Raw genomic sequence first — 22,333 nt, 5'->3', positions numbered from 1 at the left:
TGATGTGGGTGACAATGATGATTAATGTAAAAAAAAACAATCTGCTCAGAACTTTTTCTCTTACAGATCTAACAGTTCCATATCCAAACTTGTGCACAGAAAACCCGCTAGGCTACACCCAAACATAACTACACAAATTCTGCAAACTTGGTCTTGTTTCTCCATGCCTATAAGCATCATCAAGGAAATCACAGTGTATACCAGATATGAAGAAGTAAAAAATGAATACAGTTTCCATTGCATGTTGCAGAAAGCTGCATTAAAGGCAATTATCAGGGAACTTATCTGTAGCTTCAGAACAATGTTTTGGTCATAGGCAAGAACAGAATCGTGGCTGAAAAGTATAATGAATTTGCCAGTCATTTGTACCCTGCTATAATGGTCCCTTGGACAACAGGGCAGGTACGTGCTTTGCATCCAATTGCTGTTGCTTCAGGTGAAAAGCCTGAGTATGCCCACTGCGTCTGGGTTCCTTCCCCATGGAAACAAAGGTGCACAGCAGGAAGGCTGTGTGCACTCGTCAAAACCTACAAGCTGGTGAGCATGCCTGGGTTCCAAATCCCAGACAAAGCCTAACAAATTATCATACTTCGGCAGACCACAGAAAATTTATTCCCTGTTGCCCTAAGACTGGGGAAGTAAAAAGTGCACTAAAGGTTTAACCATACCTATGCAAAGCTGAGTTTAATGGGAGCTGAAAGCTTTCAACGTCTTCCCAGAGGCAAGTATAAAACGTTGGTTTAGAATGCTTGACAGAATTTGCCCAAATATAAATAAGTGTGACAGTGGAGATAATTCTGCTTACCAGTTAAGATAGGCTTGTGCCTAGTCTAGTCAGGCTGAGCCCTGATCTTTGGACCTTTCAAATTGCCAGCCTTCTTGACCCACACTTTGGCATCTCTTGCTTCACAATACTTGTGGATTGTGAAAGCTAAGCTTCCTCCTAAATGCAGAAAGGATAGAAGCTCATCCAACCAGTTCACTTATTACAATCTGAAAAGCATCTTATTTGTGACCATCTCTTGCTGTGAACCAAAGTATACATGTAGCTTAGCCCAGGTTCCATCTCGTAGCATAGAATCATAGAATCACCAAGGTTGGAAAAGTTCTCCAGGATCATCCAGCCCAACCATCCACCTATCACTAATATTTCCCCACTAAGCCAAGTCCCTTACTGCAGTGACTGTTTACATGGGTTGATAGTGATAGGACAAGGAGGAATGGTTTTAAACTGAGGCAGAGGAGATTTAGGTTAGATATTAGGAGGAAGTTTTTCACTCAGGGTTGCGACACACTGGAACAGGTTGCCCAGAGAGGTTGTAGATGCCCCATCCCTGAAGGCATTCAAAGCCAGGCTGGATGTGGCTCTGGGCAGCCCGGTCTAGTGGTTGGCAACCCTGCCTATGGCAGGGGGATTGAAACTAGATGATCTTTGAGGTCCTTTTCAATCTGGCCATTCTATGATTTTACGATTCTATGAACAGCTAAATGTTTCTTGAGCACCTCCGGGGACAATGACTCAACCACCTCCCCGTGCAGCCCATTCCAGCATCTGATCACTCTTTTGGAGAATAGATTTTTCCTGACATCCAACCTGAATCTCCTCTGGAGTAACTTGAGGCCATTCCCTCTATTCCTATCACTAGTTATGCAGGAGAAGAGGTCAACCACTACCTCACCACAAACTGCTTTGAGATAGCTGAAGAGAGAAGTTCTCCTCTGAGCCCTCTCTACAGACTAAACAATCCCAGTTCCTTCAGATGGCTCCCATAAGACTGCGCTCCAGATCCTTCACCAGCTTTGCTGCCCTTCTCTGGACATGTTCCAGGGCCTTGATGCCTTTCTTGTAGTGAGGGGCCCAAAACTAAGCACAGTACTCAAAGTGTGGCCACACTGGAACTGAGTACAGTGGGACGATAACCTCCCTAGTCCTAATGGCAACACTATTTCTGATATAAGCCAGGATGGCAGTGGGCCACCATTCAGCCCTGTAAGGCAGCTGAGGAAGGATACTCATGCAGTCAAGCTCCAGTCACAACAGAAACACAGCGACAACTAATTCTGGCACCAGATTACCCCACCTGCACTAATACAGCCAAGCACAGAAACTATACTGATGTACCTAGAGACTCTCCAGGACTAGTTAGTGGATTTGGGGTGAGATATAAATATAGAGAGAGAACATGAAATGGGACTGAACTTTGTCAAGGAGAATTCTCAGGGCTCTGTAATGGATAGGCAACAGGTTTACATCCTCTGTTGGTTGGAACTGATAATATGCACCGAATTACATCAACACAATTCTTCTACTCTCCTGATCATTTCTAACACTTTTGTCAAGGGATAGTGTTCTTTATTATTATAATAACTCACAAAATTCTGAGTATATTATCCTTATTTTTAAATAAATATAACAGTATTGTAAGTATATATACAGTATAATAAGAAATAAATCAAACTTTACATTATAGTCAACCTAGCATCATTGATGAACAGTGAGACTGTCCTGATTTTGTCAGAAATATTTTCAGAGTGAAGAGAGAGGGAACAAATACTTAAATGCTGCAAACATACAAAACACGTGACACTGAGCACTGCATGTACCCAGGCTGTCTAGCTAGTAAGACAGTACTTCGGAGACAAGGCATTAAACGTCATTCAAGATCTGCATGTTTAAAATCCCTTTGAATGTATTTGGACTGTTTTCCCTCCTTGCTTACTTGATGAGCCCTCGGGCAGTACCAATCAAATCAAGGATTTTTGACACCACCTCAATAGAAAAAAATTTATTTTGTTCACTGAAATATTGGAAAGGTTATTAAAATGTCAAAAACTCATTCTGAAAATAATTTTGTTGCAGAAATACAATATATATTGTTCAGCAGGTAATATTGAGCAGACTAACCTTATCATTCCTGCTCATTTCATTCTGAAAATAACTCCTTTTTAAATTGTTATGGTGATAATTCATATGAGTGTAGGAATTCGAAATATCCATATTCCTGAGGTTCAGAAGACTGAGATAATACTCAGCAGAACTTCAGGTACCAAAAATCTTTTGTAACTACCCAATCCTCCCGTAATGATGAATAGTGTAAACTTACAATGTTTTAGTTTAAAGTTGTTAGCCTTTAAATCCCCCCAATTATTCAAGCTGAATAAAGGGTTAGACCAATCATTTGAAATCTGATTGCTCAGCTATACTCTGGGCAGCAAACCAAATTTGTTTAAGACTAATTTTATTTTAGGCTTGAGAATTTTTGTTCATCAAACGTTTCTGCAATAATCATGTTAGCTTTACATTGAAACAGATGCTTCTAATTGGAGGACTAAAGCCTTCAACTGAAGTCTTTACTGAGATGTAGCCTTTACTCAGACAAAACTCCAACTTATCCCTTTAAACTCAAGTCAGTGTAATTTGTGAAAGCACTGAAAGAGGACACAAGACTGAGCTAGCATTCTGCACTGGAGTTTGTCCTGTTAGTCCATCAGCTTTCTGAATAGAAGATTCAATGATCTCATTTAAAACATCTGGGGAAAAAAAAAAAAGAATTCCCAGGGATGGGAATAATTTTAGACTATATATTCTGAGAGTATACACTTCTGCTTTGCTTGCAACTTCAGTTGCATGGCTCATGGTTGCAGAAAACAAAGAAAAGAAGATGATGAAGGAGAAAATATGTCTAGGGACAGTTTAACAGCAAATAAAAATGTCAATCTAAAAAGACAAGTTCTAATTGCAGTAGATTATTAGGAAATCTGCTCTAGGTTTCCTCCCTTTTCTGTAAAGATGAATCAACAAATCAACACTACAAAGTTTTCCATCTGTTTTGACTCTCCATCTTTAGGAAAGAATTAATTTATGTGGTACATCTAATAAATAATTCATGCAATAAATTGGCATTCGGTCTACCTTGATGACTGTTTTCCCTCAATTACAGTAATTAATTCCTCATTCTGATATTTTAATACTGTAGTTGAGTTAGATACAGCTGTATATTGTGTAATAAACGTTACTTTGGACATAGCTAGAGTTGTCACGGATGCAAACAGGGCACTTGTTGATACCCAGTGAAAATGAAGGACAGAAGTGTCCACTCCAAAAAAAAAAAAATCAGGAATGGAAGAGAAAGAACTAGCTAGGCAAGGGAATTCAGAGCAAGGGACTAGACAAGAGATGAGGAAGGTGTCTGAAAGCAGACAGAGATGAAAAAGCTGGGCAGGTTACCTTCAGACATACTGTATAAGAACGGGATGGCAACAAGATGCCTTGGTGTGAACCTTTATTTCTGCAAAAATGAATGGTCTTGGTCAGCTAAGAACAGGCAAGTAGAAGGGAGATTTAGTGTGCAAGTATAAAAATTAGACTGTGCACTAGTTAAAAAGAACACAGAAGAAGTAGTTGAATTTGAGTAAAAAAAGTGAGAAAAATCCAGGTTTCCTAAGACATTCTGGAGAGCAGGGCTGGTTACAGATCTGGTTCATGGACCAGATCATGCTTCTTGCAATTTACCTATCTTGCTCCAGTCTATGACAACTTGCTCCTTCCATCACTTCCCCTGTCATAGGTCCATGGACAAATTTAAACATTTCAATTCCATGGAAGATTAAATGGCAGAGTTTAGCTATTATTTACTTGCCCATTAAATCTTAGAGAAAAAAATTACTGTCAGAGCCCTGAGTGCCTGACTGGCCCTACGAGCCTCATCTGATTATCCTTCCCGACTCTGGCCATAGGCTAGGAGCCTCATTTCAACTCAGCCCATGGTCTTCAGTCCCTGCCAGTGATGCTGTGGGATGTCAGTCTCCAATTCTATCTCCTGCTTTCCTGGTCTGAGTCCTGCCCACGAGGACATCACTCAACAAGGGCTTCTAGCTCCAGATCCCTCCAAGGGCAGCCTCATTCTTTCTCCTTCCTGAAACTTTTACACAGGCAGAGTCATATCTACAGATGATAATAGCAAAGTCAAGCATTTGGAAGCACAGAGAGTAAGATAAAGTTATCTGAATTTGACCCCTTTCTATGAAACCACTTTGTGAAATGTAACATAGAAAATCCTATGACAGAATTAATAATTTCATCTCCCATAAGAATGTGGTGACAAAGGTAGTGCTGAAAGGTAGTGCTGAACAGCAAAGTCAAATTGTGACTGTGTTCTTCCATATGACATTCTACGCACGTATGAAGTTGGAAACAGTCTGGTTACGATAAAAAAATTGCATGAATGGCAGTGCTTCAACTAAAAGTCAAAATAAATCAAAACAGCTTCCCTCTTTCAATGTTCTCTTATCACAAGTTGGATAGAATCTATTCAGTTTCAGAAATTATGTCAGTCTATATTGTTTTCATAACTTGCATCTGCCTCGTGATGAGTCAATTCTGTTGAATCAAGGTTATGTTTGATTTGATCTCTCAGTAATGTTCTAGCTGTTTTTCAGGTCTGTACTTCAAATCCCACTCTATACCTGACTGGTTTTATGGCATTCACCTATCATCTATCCTTCTTAGATAAAAGAGTTTTGTAGTCATGTCTTTTCAGTGTTTCCATTTAGGTATGACAGGTCAACACCACAGGATATTGCTTCCAGAAACCACATTAAATGCGAAACGTGGTACAAGAATAATTTCCTGATAGGTCTTCTGTATCTTCAGATCTTCAGTGACTATAAGCTTAAAAAAAAAAAAAAAACCCTAGTTTTTGGTTTCCAGTGAAAGAGCTGATTTCCTGAAATCAGTGGTATTCTGTTACAGTCCTTATTTCACCGCTCTTGTTCATTTCTAAGAAAGGCAGATAGACATTAGACATCATCTGATGTGATAATGTGTTATGTTTATAAGTCTGATATGAATCATCCTTCAAGTAAAGCTGTGGCACCAAACTTACTGTTCTCTGTACAAGATCTGGCATACAAATTAGTCTGCTGCCATAAATTTGAATTATGACACAGAAAATGCCAAGCTTACCCACTTACCTGCTAGTAAAACCAAAGTACCTACCTGGATTATTTGCCCTGAAGTGATTGATGTACGACAGGTTTTAATTATGTGTTTTATCCTGGACCTGCTCCATCAAAAAAAAACCCTACTGGGCAAAAAACAGCAGCTTTTGAATAGCTTGTTCTTAACCTTTATGTAAGCCAGTTAGAAACACTTTCTGCCTCATACAGAACTTAAGCAATGCTTACAGGTGTGCGTGCACCAAGCCTTCTCTTACATTTGAGGTCTAACTGTTGGCTGATCAACACCTCTTCCCAGGACCAAGTTGGCTATGAAAAATACTGGAAAGCTATATTAAACACTGAAAAGATGTGGACATTTGAGTAAGAATTAAAATAAGATTTTGCTGCTAACAGTGGATGACTATAAAACAGGGAGGAGTCACAAGGAGAAATAAGCTTTTTGTTTACAATGCTGTCTGTCAGAGCACATTTTTATAAGATCATGGTTAACAAGAGAAGATTAGTTATAAAATTACAGTACAGAAAATCTGCACACACATACACCATACACACACACACAGAACTTTCATTTGGCCCCAGGCACCATGGTGATTCCAGCAGTTGCCCTGGGCCTCATGGTCTCTGTGGTAGCCAAGATCTGACAAACAGAGACACAATTATATGCCAACTGCTTTGAAATTTGGATCCTAAGACAATTACCCTACTTGCTGGCTAGTCCAGCTCAGTATTTGCTAGACATCACACACCAGTACGTGTATTCTTACTCACTGTGATTGTTGGCACACAGGCACATGGGCCACAATGGTTGGAGGCCTGACTCTAGTTGTTGGCCTCTGTGCATACTAGTACTCTGTGTACACACATCTCCATACACAAGATTAGACAGACCACCATATGCAAACCTACACATAGAAGGTGACTGAAGTCTCCTTAGCCAGAAAAACAATTAGAAATGGAGATGAATACATTGATTCCTTTCTTTTCCTAGCTTTGCTTCTGTCTGCACACATCCCATACTAACCCTCATGCTTAATCTGTCCCATACCCCAGGCAGTGACTCTCTCAGACCAGAGGGGAGCAGCAAGCACCGGTACTGGATATCACCCTCCACATGTAGGGCCAACGGCACTACTGGGACAGCCCCGACAGATGCCACATCCTTTCTTCTGACTGGGACACGAGGCTCTCCCCCCTGCCAAAGCAAAAGGAGCCACCAGTTCAGACTGAGTCTTGAAAGAGGTTCCATCGTTGTGAACATAATAACAATGAAAACATCACAAGAGACCTGAGGCAAATATCTCCAAGGTCAGATTCATAGGCCTTCGTGGGACAAGGAGTCCCACAAATTAGAGCAGAAAACAGACAGCAAGATGACATGATGTTTGTAATACAGGAGGCTCAGTGGTTTATATCTCTTTGCTTGAGTTTTCATTATCTTTCAAGTGTGCAAAACCTGAGCAAACACAAAGGCATCAGAATTGCTAGGTTAGGGCAATTATTCCTGTAATAAAGAGCAACACTGTGGCAGGAGGTTATGGAGCTACCTTTTGCTCCGAGAGCTGAAGGGACTCGTGTTAGTAGTGATGGAGATCTGTAGGTCAGCATAGGAAAGACCTACAGATCCGGATTAGAACACTGTGCACCACAGGAACATTCTTGCCATGTCTAAATCTTAATAGCTTGACCACAGGAGCCACTGCAACCAGTTCCCAGAAGATCCCTCTGCTGCCCTAGGCCACGAGGATGGTAATAACTCCTGGCTCCTCTGCATTGAGCACCACATGAATCAGATATTACATGCCTCCAGCCTCCCACTCCATTCCCTTAATATGGGGGCAAAAGTAGCAAAGGCTTTTGTTGCTTTCTTCCAGGCTATTTGTAAATATAGAAGGTGGTCATAAGTGTTGGGGCCCTACAGCTGTGCTATACCTCCTTCCTGTGGTGCCCCCCAGAGGTATTCCAGATAGCTGTACTGGGCCACACCATTCTGGGGAAACAGAGGTCTTGTAGGTATTTGAAATTCCCCTACCTGACGATGTTATGTTACCTGAAAATAACTTTATATTTTCTGAAGGAAGGTGAAGAAAATAATACTGTTTGGAGGCTCTAACCCCGCTTGCTGGGAAGCACTTGTATGTCTTAGCCTTTTCTGCACAGTGATGCTTAGCTAGTTTGGCTGCAATAACAAAAACAAACATGTGATGTTGCATCTAACTCGCACTCTATGCGCACATCTCCCCCCATACCTACTGTCTGTTCCTGCTTCCAGCTGCTCAGGCAGCACACAACAGCCATGTTGCCCTCCCATCCTCTACTCCCTACTGCAAGCAGCCACAGTCTGTGGGGCTGGTGCATGCCCCGGTTCTGCTGCAAAGCTGGGAGCTGGCCAAGGGACATGCCCAGGACTAGCTGAGTCTGTGTGAGAGACTCCTAGGCTCCAACGTGTTGCTGAGCAACACATTACATGTTGTGACCTTCACAACGGTCCTTGGCCCTTTTACAAAGGTAGCATACAAAGGTAGCATACTGCAGCATTTGCCTTTCACTCAACTGTCACAGAGAAAGCAAGAGGGAAAAGCTTACTGTTGCTTTGGACAGTGAGATGTGTCGAAAGGAAAATCAATAGTTTTTCCATATCCTCTATTTCTGAATCAGCTTTGCCTTTTAGAGAGAAGCTAATGATGGCTGAAGAAAAAAAAAAATAAAGAACAAATAAAACCAAATACATTTTTTCATCCCCAAACAACTCCAATCGATTTCTTAGAGAGAACATTCCACTGTCATTAGCACTAGAAAAAAAAAATGTTCTCATCTGTTTTCACTGAAGCCTCATGTTCTGTCATTGTTACTTCTCACGTAAATTATTGTAAAATACTGCTGCCATTGTGCATTCACCTCTGTCTGCTCTGGGAGACATCACGTTGGAGCCATCAGAGCATCTCTTCTGTTCTGAGTGTTTTACTCTCCAGCCTGCAAAAGGATTTCTCATTATCACAAGGTAAGCTTGTGTTATCCTTAGAGCATTTCTGCCACAAGGTAGTGTCAGACTGGCAGCACCCAGAACTGCAGTCATGGTCCTGTTAAATGCTGAATAAAAGATGCTCTGTGCTACAGAGTTTTGCCCAGTGAAGGACAAAGAACTGCACAGCTCTAAGTCAGCAAGTCTTTCCCTCTCCTCACTCCCCAGGTCTGCCCTTACTTGTGCCTTTGTGTTCCCCTTTTCATCTACAAGGGGATGGGTTCAGTACTTGGGTTCTGTAGGAGATTTTTTCCAATGGTCAAATGTTCCAGGAGCATTTCCTTAGAGCATCTGATGGTATTTTTAAAAGGTGACTCACAGTACACCTTGTTGGGTTTTCCTTTAAATTTTAGAAAAATGGATCCCACATTGCATTGCGTGGATTGTCTGACAGAACAATTCCCACTATTATTTTTTATATTCTTGCTAAATATTCCTGGCTAGCTGCTCTAGCTGATAAAATACTGAGTTCAACAGAGCAGAGACATGACTCACTATGGCTGCTCTTACTCTGCCTCCTCACCCATCTCATATCACTTCTTCAAAGAAAAGTCACCTCCTCCTGGCACTCGCACTTGGCACATTGTTTGCACCTAGGTAAGTGGGTATTAACCTGACCTGTCAGCACAGCAGAACTCTGCACTCACATTTTCACAGAGCAGAACACTGAAAGTTAGAGCAAAGCCCTGTGAAATTGAGCTGACAGTTCCTGTAAAATCTCATATAAAATCCTATACGCCATTCAGAAAGCACAGTAGTATTTTCTGAGCTTTGGAATTCCATTCGAATCATATTTAAAAGATTTTAGTATTACTTGTTATTTTCTTTTTCACAGTTTTTCTGTTACTATACCCATTTTGAAAAGGCTATTTCTAAATGCAGAGGGTGGCACTCCACTGTGAACTCCAGTTGGTAAGGAATTTCCAGTAAAGCCTTGGCAATTGTTTCCTGTAGCTGACAAAACATAAGGCCAAGCGTACCTTTTGGGGAGAGACTCTCTCACCAAAAAAAAAAAATGCAAAGGCTGGTTTGTTTGTATCCAGTCATGCAGAATGCTGCGTCCCTGCAGAACATTGCACTAACTGCAATTATACTTCACCTGCAGCCTTGGGGAAAACATGCAGAAATCATCCCTCCAGATGGTGCAGTGAGAGGCTGGAGGAAAGAGATGCTCCAAAGTTCCCTGACTGTACAGAAGCAGCCAGTGCCACTCTCCAAGAGCTGCACAAAGAAGCTTTGTCTCAGCTGATGAGAGATCCCTTTGAAGCTTGGGAATCCTGACCGGCAGCATTTCATATCTGGCCATCTTTATGGTTGGAGCAATGAAGATCGGGAAAGAAGGAAAAAACAGGAAAGGAGAGAGCACAGATGGGAAAGGGGAGGAAAGAGAAGAAAAAGGATCAGTGCAGAACAGAACTGGCTCAGAGGGTATGATTCGATGTACATTTTCCATTACCACATCCCTCCAATTTTTGGTTTAAGGCTCTCAAAAATTGAAACATCCGGTCTATTTTTGAATTTTAGTAAGAAGAGGGGAAATAGAATATGTCCTTGCAGCCAGGAGCTAATTCACTGTAAAAAACGTGAAAATCTTCAGTGTAAAAATGCATCGTAAGACAAAATAAGCCTAACACTATGGAGAGCACACAATTTCTTTTTTTTTTTTTTCTTTTTTTTTTTTTTTTTTTTGAGTGCATCCACTGCTGGTTTCTCTATCAGATCACAGGGAATTTTATAAACAAATTCTCGTTACTTGCAAACAAATTGGCGTTTCTTGCATCTAAGTATTTCTAGGTTTAAAAAACTCAAATTCATTTCCTACTTCTGTACTGTGCTATGGTTACAAAATATTTTTATCCCTCCAAGTCTTGCTTTCTCCAGCCACAAACTGCACAACTTCCTTGTTGAAAGCTGCAACAATGCTGTAGCTGATTCTCCTACACCGGCAAGCATTTTAAGAGTGCAAAACATATTCAAAGTTCCAGAAATCTGCTCCCTCAAGACAGCTTCTTCACCACTATTTCTTTACTGTATAAAACACAAAAATATCATTCACCTCTACAACCAACTCTTCTTTTTTTCTTTTCATAGTTCTACTTTATTCAATTAAAGGCCTTTTACTGGAGCTGCAGCAGCAAAAAACAGCTCACAAAATAATCTTCCACTTTCAGATCCTTGAATAAAAAAAAAAAATCAACACTTCATTTGTGATATTCTATTACTGATTCTCTTACTTTCTGCCCCACCATTTAAAATGCGTAACTCTGATCTTATGAGCCAAGAATCCTAAAAAAAAAAAAAAATCTGATATTTCAGAGGAAATGAGCATACTAAGAGTTTGAGTTTTCTCATTGAGGGCACTAGAAATTACTCCCCACATCTAAAAAGAAAAATGGTTGGGATTCAGTGAGGCCAAAGCAAAAATGGTAGAGAAAGGAATAAACCTCAAACATTTGCAATTCCGTCAAGTTTTGAAGCTTTAAATCTTACTTTTATTGAAAATATCAAACTCTCACTTTCTTCTTAATGTGCTTCCCAACGCTTTCAACTCTTTTCTCATAAATTCACAGGATTTCAAGCTTTTGTTCATCACTTAACTGCGACAGAATTATGAAATGTGCACTGGAGAGACCCTCCAGCCCTGATTCCTAAGGTATACTCAACTCCAAATGACAGCCACCATGAAAGAAACAGGTCTGAGGGGAGGCACACTAAGGAAAGATGGCCCTTCCTTGAGGAGTGCTTTTATCTTTGCTCTAATATACGAACAGCTAAGGGGAAAAGAAAAGAAAATTTAGAAAATATCAGCATTTTCTTCTTCCTCGTACAGTTCAAGACAGGAAAGTGAAAGAAAATCCCCTGATGATTAATATAAAGGGTGAGGAGTGAGGGATTTTTATTTTGAACAACTGAGTGGATAGCGATGAATATCAGGGATTTTCTTTAAGGTCTACAACTGGTTCTCAAAGGGGTAGGAATAGCCAGGCAAGTCTTTGCTATGACTGGGACATAGGAGACTGAATTACCAAATTCCTTTAGCCTCTAAATAAAATATTTAAAGCCTCTGAATATAATTTATTTGCAGTTTGCCTGCAACTCTTGTGCTCACTGATTTCAATTAATCTGCACTGGCGGAGTACATCAGCCAGGCAGAGTGCTGCTGCATTACAGTGCCCTGACTCCATTAAAGCACTGTGCTGCAGCTAACTGGGGCAACCTCATGTCTATCAAATCCTCAGCTGGCCCTGATGACTCAGGAGAGAATCAGCCCAGGAAGAAGGGAAGTAGACGCAGGCTGCCCTCCACTGCACACCTGGGGGCCTGTATTTGGGAAGAGAGATATAGTGAGCACCCATGCCAGGGAGCACACTGTCACCTTCCTGTGGTCCCCTCCTTTGGATACCATTTCTATGGGCACAGTTTCTCTTTGTTCTCAAGGAAGCAGTCACAGAGCTCAGAGCAGAGCCATTCTGTGATTGCACTTCAGTTGTGCTCTCACAAATGCTTTATAATGGTTGTTGAAACAAAGGCAAATATTGACATGCCTTCAGTTGTTTTTTCTATCTTCATTTCTGTTCCCTTTGTCACACAGGATGGAAGTATTGACTGGACTCCCTTGGCCTAGAAGAAATAATACAATGTTTAAAGTCTACACATATGATTTATTTGGCACTTGCCTACAGCTCCTGTGTTGATTGCACTTCCTCCACCCATTATGGGCACGGAGTTCCAAGTGATGGTCACCCAACTGCACTCACACCCTCCATTAGGGTGCCTGGGACCCAGTCAGACAAAGTGGTGAAAGTCAGAAGTCAGCCACTATTAAACAGGGATCACCAGGGTTCAAGCACTCCTGCTGCCTCCACCATGATTCACTTGGTAGGGACCAGAGTGCCATGGCTGCAATCTCACCCATCAGCACCAAGTCAAATATTTGCCATCGCTGCAGGCAGGTCCCACCTCATGTCCCAGTGGCGCCAGCTGGGCTCCTCACTGTTAGCTGACAAGACATCATAAAAGCCCAGCAGCAGCAGTTGCCTCATACGCAAACAGGTACTTATTAACATCTCCTTACTGGGTCTGACACTGTGTAACATGTCCTGAGCTCTTTCAGAATTAAGCACATACAGGTACTGAGAACTTTAGGTGCAGTGATGGTACTAATGGCCAGGAACACTCAGCACTTACCACCAGCTGTCTGTCCCCTCCCAGGAAGCTTCTCTAGGCACACAGATGGGTCCCTCACCCCTCCACTACCTCTGGGACTGTGCTTCTCTTTCTCCTGAGCACTCCAAGCCTGTGCCATCATTAGTTTTGCTTTTCATTTTTAACCCTTTGAAAGGAGTGTTTTCTTTCTTATATGGGGTTTCATAGCTTCCATACCAGGCTCAGTCTTTCAGTGGTCAGGCAGGAACTGCACTAAGAAACAGTTGCCAGCCTTCTGCTGAAATTTTGGGAGCTAGTCTAGTACCACGGCAATTTTCAGAGAAATACTCCAGCATTTTTCTTTAGGACTTAAAATTCATAAAACAGATTTTTTTTTTTCACTTCTATCCTACATCAAAATAAAACTTTTTTTTAAAATAGCTTTTATACAGTAAATCATAGCTATGGAAGAGCAAAATTACTAATGCAGTTTTGAAATAAGAAGCTCAGCAAAAAAAAAAAAAAAAAAATCAGTTGACATACCCTAGATCATTGACTGGGGGTGACATGTGTAGCAGTAAAACCCAGATCTACTGTGCACAGGAGCCTTCCTGTGCAGTACAGAGCTGCAACATGGTCCCAGTGCTGAAGGGCTCCTTCAGGCTCTTCCACAGAATAAATAAATACAATTTCCCACTAAAACTCCAGGCATTTCCTGCTATTAAGCTGTTCACTGGTTAACACAGCAATGCCAAGAGATCAGTTTTAAAATATTTGCCACACAGAGCAACAATTAGGCTCAAAAAGAGGTCATCCATATTGTTAGAGGTGAATAACTCGTGCATCTTGCTCTTTCTTGACACCAACTGCTTGCCTGAGTGCATAGATATGAGTATGTCCCCTAGCAGATGTCACCCAAGTTAAAAAATTTTGTTCTCTACTGTAAGCTCACATTATTTCCAGCACGTTGGATAGAATCTGTGTTAAAATAGATTTGCATCTGACTGAAAAAAAAGCAGCTTTTCTTCTGTGAACTGAAAGTGAGCTGACTTCGAGTCCTCCCTCTCTTTCTTTCAGGCACCTAATTATCTTGGGGGAAAAAATGACCTGTTTATCAAGTTAAACAAAACAACTACTCTCCAGAACAGACCAATAAAACAGGATTTATAGGAAGAGTTACAGTTTTATTATCTATTGGCTTAAGCTTTTTGTCCTATTTTAGGAGAGCATCATTTTAATTAGGGTTTATCCCCCTGCTGAAAAGGTTATTTGACTATGTTGTCATAAACAAGGAATTACATTGTTTAATACAGCTGTTAAAAGGAGGTTTATAGATCATGACCACAAGGGTTCATTCAGGTCTCAAATAATTAATAGAAGTGGATCTATAGCAACAGTTCACAACATGCTTTTGTTTGACCTTTTTGCTCTACATTTTCTACCACTTTGGGACAGTTCTATGTAATCGCACCAAAATCTGACCTCCGTTGCCCTCTGCTGGCTACATCTTTTACTAAGCATAACTCACAGTGCACAATCTCAGATGTTTACTGGGAAAGTTGCAGAGCACCCTGGTCAGGCTGCTGGAGATAGAAGCTCTTGGGAACTACCAGCAGCAAAGCTAGAGTTCAGCTCTGCTGATCACTGCATCCATGTTAATGAGCTTACTGCACAGTCACATTGTTACTTAAGCCAGAGAAATTATCTTGTGAACAGAGTAAGTATATTTTTGTTGTTTTAGGAATGTTTTGTTTGTTTGAATGAATATTTTTTAGAAAGTGGATAGAGTGCTTTACCAGTCTTGAACGTATTTTTTAAGTGCCTAATTTTAAACCAAATGCTGTGATATCCAACTCTAGGTTACTGATATGTATTTGTCTCATGCCAGAAGTGAATTGCATTTGTTAGGAATACAGTAATTTATGAGAAATGCGGCTGTGGGCAGAGTCCAACTTGTTGCAGCTCAATTTCCTTAAAGCCAGGGAATGTGGCAGCTACCTGGTTGGCATAGACAGGTGAAGTTAAAATGCATCTCTCTGCCATAGCAGCGAAGACCATTCTTTATGGGTTAAGTACACTGGAGGAATAGGGACATTTACCATGTCATTGCCTTTGCCACATCTCTTTCTTTCAAGTACACTGTTGTTGTGTCTCCTTTCACAAGTGGCTCATTCCTAAATACTAAGAAAAGCTCTCCCTTCATGCATGCTCCATGTGCTTGGCAGGTGCTGATCACACATGCTGCAGGAAGCTGGCTTTGGAAGTGATGAAAATCCTCTTTCTTACAGAGATAATATAGCTCATGATTCCTTTCTCACCTATACCCTCTTCCTTAAAAACTGTTCTGATCTGTTTTTGCCAAATACAAATGGCAGAGCACCATTTAGCACAATACCACGTATGCTTTTTGTCACCAAGGAGTATAATTCACAAATTGAAGCCCACAGATTCTTTATGTACCAAAAGAATATTTTAAATGAGAACAGAACATTTTAGACATCGAGTTCAGCAATTATACCGAAATAAATTCAGTTTAGTGGACACAACAAATTGCTGAATGGAACTATGTTTAAGGAAGAAACAATTTCCTTAAGTAAGACACTGGGATAATATAAGGACGAGGCAGAAAAGAAACGTTAAATGAATCACAGTCTTTAAATGGAGAAGTGGCCATTTCTCTTTTGTTCTGCCTGAGTTCCCCTTCAAAATTAGCAGCAATGATGTATCCGTTTTTCTTTCAAAGTGTTTTAGATACATAGAACTGTATCCACTTTCCCCACGGTTCTTCAGTAGACTTTACCACTACTGCTTGTAATTTTCGAACTACTTGCTGGAAACTCTCAAGACTCTGCTGGGTTTGCTAGGTAAGCAAGGTTTTTCACATGACTTCTCTGGGTTCCTCGAACAAAAGAAAGCAAGGAAATTCCCCTTTGTGTAGCTGTCACTTAGTCATTTAATGTTTAAGACCGCATTTCCTTTAAAGGAAGGAGAAAAGGAGGAGTCACTTACTCATCATCCAGTGTTAGAACATCCTCAATCCATTTGTGGATAGCACACTGAAAGAAGAAAGGTAGGATTTTCAGTGAGGCAAAAGAGGAGGCCCACTCTCACTGATAGAGAAGCTGCTCTGACTGCAAGGATCCCCCTGGCTGCTGCAGCTCGTTTGCAGTCAATGCAATATACAATCAAAGCCCAAAAGTTACAGCCTTACTTAACTGATCCACTTCCTGCTGCTTTAATTTGTCTGCACACATCTTTAAGAGATCCACTATTTCCTGGGAGCTGCACACCCCTAGAAATGTAAAGTATTATTTCCTTTAGATCAACAGCCTCCTTAAGTCTGAGCGGGGTTGAGTCAGATATGAACAGTACAGCATGGGTAGAGGAAGTCTCCTAAAACAGAGGTAACACTGACAGTGGCTACAGTCAAATTCCTCAGTACCACAACAATTTCTCACCTGTGACTCATGCTGGCCATTTTGCCAGGACTTGTGTCTACTTCATTCAGCCCCAGATGGGAACACTTCCTCCCACACACCTCCTGGGCTTGAAAATAAACACACAGTGTGACCTAATGCTTCACACCTAACACAGATTAACCTAAAGAAATGATATCACTAAAACAATGTGCTTCTGCAGGTTATTGTGAAAGTTTATCAGACAGCAAAGTGCAATTGTTTTCATGTAACCAGGTTCTGGATACTGATTGCAGCTAAATACCAAAACAAAGTAAAATGCATTTTGGATTTAAAAAAATTTTTCAAAATTACCTAGAGAGTTGAAAGTGGAAGTGTACACACACCGAGAAGATAAGACACAGATACAAAAGAGCCCTTCCTCTCATTAGAGCCAAACACTAAAGTGTCTCCTCTGTTCAAGAAAATCCATAGAAACTAGAAATGCCATTCATGAATCATCATCTTTCTGGGTTCCTACTCTTTTTTTTTTTTTTTTAAACCAAACCATCTGTAAAACAGACTCCATCTTCATCGAAGCAAAGGCAAAAGAAAATTTACTTTTGACAAGCTGACAAACTGTCAGGAGGGGTCCTCAGCAGGATCCCTAGAAAATTGATTAAAAAGAAGACAGCCTTCTTTTCAAGATCTTATGAAATCATGGTATCCTATGGCTTTTTTTGTGTTCTCCATTAGTCTGGAAAGGAAAATGTTGAAAGGACCCTGCCATGAAAACAGTTTCTATAGAATAAAGAAAATTTCCACTTCCATCTTGAAAGCAACGTGGATGCTGGCCTGCTACACATTAGAACAACAGACAACAAATGAAGTTACCATGCAAGATCTGGGAAAGCAAAATGTAAACTCACTCGTTTCTCCCTTGTCCCTTTTGATCTCATACATACATTCATCTAAGAAATGCAGAAACAAAATTTAGCAGAGGATAACGAGTCTAAGGAAAAGTTTCAGAACATCCTGGCTTCCCTTTCAACAAACACCAAATCAACAACACATCATTAGCTCATGAGAGACCCCATCCAAAAATCAGTGAAATCAGTGGGAAAACTCCCAGTTGGCTAGAGAAGATTCTTTAAAAATCAACTAAAGCACAATTAAACATCTGTAATTCTTTTTTTCTTTTTTAATGAAAAATAGCTTTTTAACAACGGTGAAATTCTCATGAGGCCATTTGTTTTCATTTACCTACTTTTCTCTCTTTGGTGAAGCAAACTGGACATAAATAACATGTTTTTCATCTCACTAATTCCCAAAAGTTTTAAACTTCCTTTCTGTCTTTTTCAATGGGAAAAAAAAAAGAAAAAAGAAGCGAGGCTCAAGAAGACATCACAATGGTCACACAAGGGAACAGGCCCATCTAGAATACTATAGAGATGATTTAACACAGAGGCCAGCAGCTTGGATGGTTCTTTCACTTTTTTGGATGTCCCAACAAATAACTTTTTTCCTTTGTCTTTTTTTATGTTGCACACACTGATTAAAGAAACACAAAAATGGTACAGCGTGGAATCTAAGAAAAATTTTCAGAGTCTTAAAATATGCTGGTAGAACTCATAAATTTCAAATAAATGCTGAACAGAAACAAAACGTTCTATTTCATGGACAGCTCAGGGTATATTTGAACCTCATATGGTCTGCATGATGATCTGTGGAATTTTTTCATGATTCTTCCCTCATCTTTTCATTCAGTTTTCTGGAGAACATTAAAATACAGCAAATCTCCATGTTCAACCATAACACCTGGAAGATCACCTTGATAACCTTCCACATAAAATTAAGGAAGGAACCAACAAAAGACATTTTAATTTTTCCTTTTGTTTTTCACTATCTAAATCTATTTTAACTGAAGTAAATTCATTTTCCCCATTTCAAGTCTGTACTGTCCATGATATTTTGAAGTCATTTCCTTGTAATTAACTCACAAGATTTACATCCTATTTTCTCTCATTCTGCTACCCAGGAGCATTTGGGTAAGTGCTGGACTGTTGGTCAGAATCAACCCATCACAATTCTGTCCTGTTGCTACTATCATTTAGGTTGCACTGATGTCTCAAATCTTCAGCTAAACTATGAGTACATATACAAAAGATATTTCAATCATACAGCCCTCTTCTCAGTCTCTGACAGACCTTAGAAAGTAATTAACAGTAAGACTATCTATTAATAAATGCATTAGTAACATCATTTTTTCCTTTCTTCTTTTGATTCTTACAGAGTTGCACATATTTCCCATTATTCTGCTAATCCATCAATAATAGCCTTCAGCCTTATGTTTACCATTACTGAAGTCTGGAGTAACAGTCTGTCTGCTTTTTCTTCCTTCAAATGTGTTTTAATTAGCAAAATCTTTGAGCCCTGAGAAGAGATTTACTGCATGTCAGCGCACAAGTTGATGTTACTTAGGTCCATAACACTTTCTCTTTTTTTTCATAGTCATAATTTCCTGCATTCAAGTATCTTTTTTGTTTTTGTAACTACTGCTGCACAGATTTTCTCCGGTCTCTGCTGTCAGGCTTCTGTAACAGAGCTCCTGAACAGAGATGAGTGTTGGGAAACTGTCAGTCTGCAGTGTTATAACCAAGGAAAACAGGTTAAGCAGAACAGGCAGATTCTACGCTACTTTACCACATTCAAGATGTAACTCTTCCAATTTTCAGTATTTTTAAGTTCACTTAGCAGAGTAAGTCTCACTGTAAGAACTGAGAGCATGAGTTAGAGCCTCACACTTCGAGGTTAGTAAGCCAAGCAAGAAATATCTACCTGGTTATTCTTGTTGGAAGGTCAAAAGTGACTGTACTTAATGTCAGGCATATCACCCACTGCTATGGCCTGCATAAATTAGTCTATTTCAACTGCACTAGCTTCTAGCATTACATAGACACAAAGTGTACACGGAGGTTCAAATAACAATCAGACACAGAACAAATCTTTGATTTGTGTCTTTTCACCCAGTATTGTCATACACCATACACAAGTTACACATTTGCACTCTTCTTTTGCTAAGAAATCATCAGGACAGTTACCCAGCTAACTGCTATCTATTACATCCTTCATCTTTTGTATCTGTCACTCTTTCATTTCTTCCCCTCCTTAGCACTCTCTCTAAGAATCCTTAATTTCATTTGGGCAAAATAATACTCTACCCAAACTAACACAGAGCTACTGGCTAGCACAAGGTTTCTGTCATCTCTTAAAGTAAGTACTGGAGCTTAGGACACAGAGATCTTGATCTCAAATGAATCAATGGATCTTATACTGGTATTAACTACAATTCTTTGCAGTTATTCAACACTGTAGCATTATGTTTCCTGAATAATACCACTTGATGAAGATGTAAAATCCATTATACTTTCCATTTATATAGAAATATGTGGAAAAATATGCTTGCTTTCAATATGAAGGAACTCTGTGAACTCTCTTTTTTCACTAAATACATTCAGAGGCCCATAACCACAACTGAAAATATTTTCTACCATCCCATCATGTTTCCTACTGTACAATTAGCAAATGTACAGTTCAAAGAGTGGTGGGATTAGGATAGTATTTTACAGGTTTATAGTTAGAAGGATTACCGTCGTGGAAACAGACAGTCAGAAATGAAATATGAAATGCTCACCTGTGTCCTAGGCTCATAGTAGAAAACTCCAAAAGAAGAGATCTCCAGAAAGAGAACCTTTTCAGTTGCAGTCAGCTCTTAAATGGGTCTAGGAGAGGTGCAGCCAGGCTCCACCCCTTCTGGTCACACAGCTGAATTGCCTCCACCTGTGCTCCTGTGGCTGACTCAGTCCTCACCTCAGGTGATCAATCAGTGGTTCAGGCCGTGACCCAACAGTTCCCATACACCTACAAAAATCCCATATGCTAGCTTAACTTTCTAGTATAAGGTCAGATAGTTTCAATTACTTGCTTTAAGAAGATGCCTTTTCAACCATAACCTCTTACTTAAAGGGCAGCTGCTTTAATCACATTACTCATCAAGAACCAGGCATCATAATTATTGAAACTTCCTATATGTGTAAGTCTCAAAAGGAAAAGAACAGACTGCATATACAAAACAGCATTTCATAGAAAGAACTACTTCAGACACACAGGTTATCACTGAAAGGATGGAAGTCTTGTGGGGAATATGTTTGTACTGGATTGTTTTATTTGGTTGTTTCATTGACCACTGTGGCCAAAGCTGCACAAGATCTACTGTTATGTATTGCCAACATTCCCAGCAAAGGTAAGTATTAATAGATGTTGTTTCACCACGGCCAAAGGCAACACCTAAAGCTTGTAGAAAGGCTCTCAAGGACAAGAATTTGGATGAGGTTATTGTTTTCTGTTGTTCAGCCAAGAATTTAAGGAAAATGTAAGCAGGAAGCCTTGCAGATGGCTGTGTACAAAACAAGATATTTTGTGGTGTTTTTTTCTTGTTTTTTGCTTTTTTGTTTTAAGTAAGCTATCATTTTCAAAAGCAACAGTTATTTGGAGATTGGAATAGTGATGTGGTTCATGATATAAACCAAATCTGTGAGGCAGGCATGGATTTATATTATTTAACCCATGTCAAATCATGACTTTAAATACCTTCTATAAAACTGAGCTAACTGAGTTCCTCTTCAAAGCTTGCTGGTGAGGTGGTAATAAAGGAAGTAAAACTCTCTTCCCTATCTATAGCATAACCAAGGGAGTCCATGAATAAAGGCAGTCTTGTTTACTCAAATGTATAATCTCCATAGACCCACCATAGACTTGACATTACTTGAAGAACCCGAAAAGCAGACTTCCTCATGGCCTATTTCCAAAATTCTCTTTCCCGTCCTGCCATAATTCAAGGTGTTTTCAATTACACCGAAATGTGTCCCACAGGAGCAGGTAGGCCTCTTCCTAGGCAGGTACCTTAAAGCAGCTCTCCCTTATGAAAAAGGACATTAAGCAGCTACAATACAAGGGGGCCAAGTGTGAAAACAATATTGGAGAACTGCCAATAATTGATTGCTTTTAACACAGCAACTCAAACTTTGAACACCTTAATTAAAAATTTAAAATTTCCTTCCTTTTCCGAAATATGAAATTTTAAAAAAGTATATCAAAACTTTACTTTGTATCATAATACTGCAAAAGTTCTGAAAAGGAAGTCATGTCTAGACATTTTTAGACATATCTACGCTTCATTAATCTACTAAAAAAGATTTAGGTCTCGTTGTGGTAAAAGTTGTTTGGTTGATACAGGTAGTGGTATGTCCTGCTTCTCTTGCACATCCTGTTCTATGAACTGAAGACGAATGAAGCAAAAATTGTTAGAAAAAGTTTCAAACAACTTATTTTTTTGTGGTAGGAAGTATACTGCTAGCTGAGGAGAGGCACAACAAGCTGCACATCAAAATTCCAGATTAAGGTAACAATTTTTTCAGAGATTTCTTGCTTTTTTTTTTTTTTTTTTTTTGCTAATTAATCTCCACCTCATCAGTGGAGGAGATTGCACTTTTGTCTTCTTATATTGTTCATCACCTCCATTGTTTTCTAGAAGCTCATCTCTTCATACCGTTCATATTTAAAGAAGTGTTTCTAGGACAACCTATAACAGTTTAGAATGAAGCTTTCACATGATGAGAAACAAAGCAATTAAAAACTTTACATGAAAAACTTCTGTCACTTCTATTACTATTTTGTTTGTGTTAATTACAGTAAGAGCAGGAATAATGAAAACACTGCTGATGATTTTTTTCATCTTTCCAGTAGTCACCTC

The 22,333-nt window shown here is 39.8% G+C and overlaps 1 protein-coding gene and 1 long non-coding RNA gene across 23 annotated transcripts in view; one reads left to right on the top strand and one right to left on the bottom strand.

The window, feature by feature from the left end:
- LOC116216748 (uncharacterized) overlaps positions 1–22,333 on the bottom strand; it is a 161,857-nt gene that overhangs the window by 95,082 nt on the left and 44,442 nt on the right. For 5 of the 12 annotated variants that reach the window (XR_014883869.1, XR_014883865.1, XR_014883867.1 and 2 more), the window contains exon 2: positions 16,136–16,182. The exons of 3 other annotated variants lie outside the window; for them this stretch is intronic. This is a non-coding gene — a long non-coding RNA (uncharacterized LOC116216748). Of the gene's footprint in view, positions 1–16,135; positions 16,183–20,215; positions 20,443–22,333 lie in introns of all 12 variants that reach the window. 4 more of the 12 variants (XR_014883870.1, XR_014883866.1, XR_014883875.1 and 1 more) reach the window with 2 other exon arrangements.
- The window catches only part of AGR3 (anterior gradient 3, protein disulphide isomerase family member), a 28,665-nt gene continuing 20,966 nt past the window's right edge, over positions 14,635–22,333 (top strand). For 8 of the 11 annotated variants that reach the window (XM_085226153.1, XM_085226154.1, XM_085226151.1 and 5 more), the window contains exons 1-2: positions 14,644–14,843; positions 21,923–21,982. The gene's annotated coding sequence lies outside the window, so the exon portion shown is untranslated. Of the gene's footprint in view, positions 14,844–21,922; positions 21,983–22,333 lie in introns of all 11 variants that reach the window. The other 3 variants (XM_085226155.1, XM_085226149.1, XM_085226152.1) reach the window with 2 other exon arrangements.

This window comes from Meleagris gallopavo, chromosome 6 (assembly GCF_905368555.1).
Source record: "Meleagris gallopavo chromosome 6, MGAL_WU_HG_1.1, whole genome shotgun sequence".
Lineage (NCBI taxonomy): Eukaryota > Metazoa > Chordata > Aves > Galliformes > Phasianidae > Meleagris > Meleagris gallopavo.
This window is presented reverse-complemented; position numbering and strand designations above follow the sequence as displayed.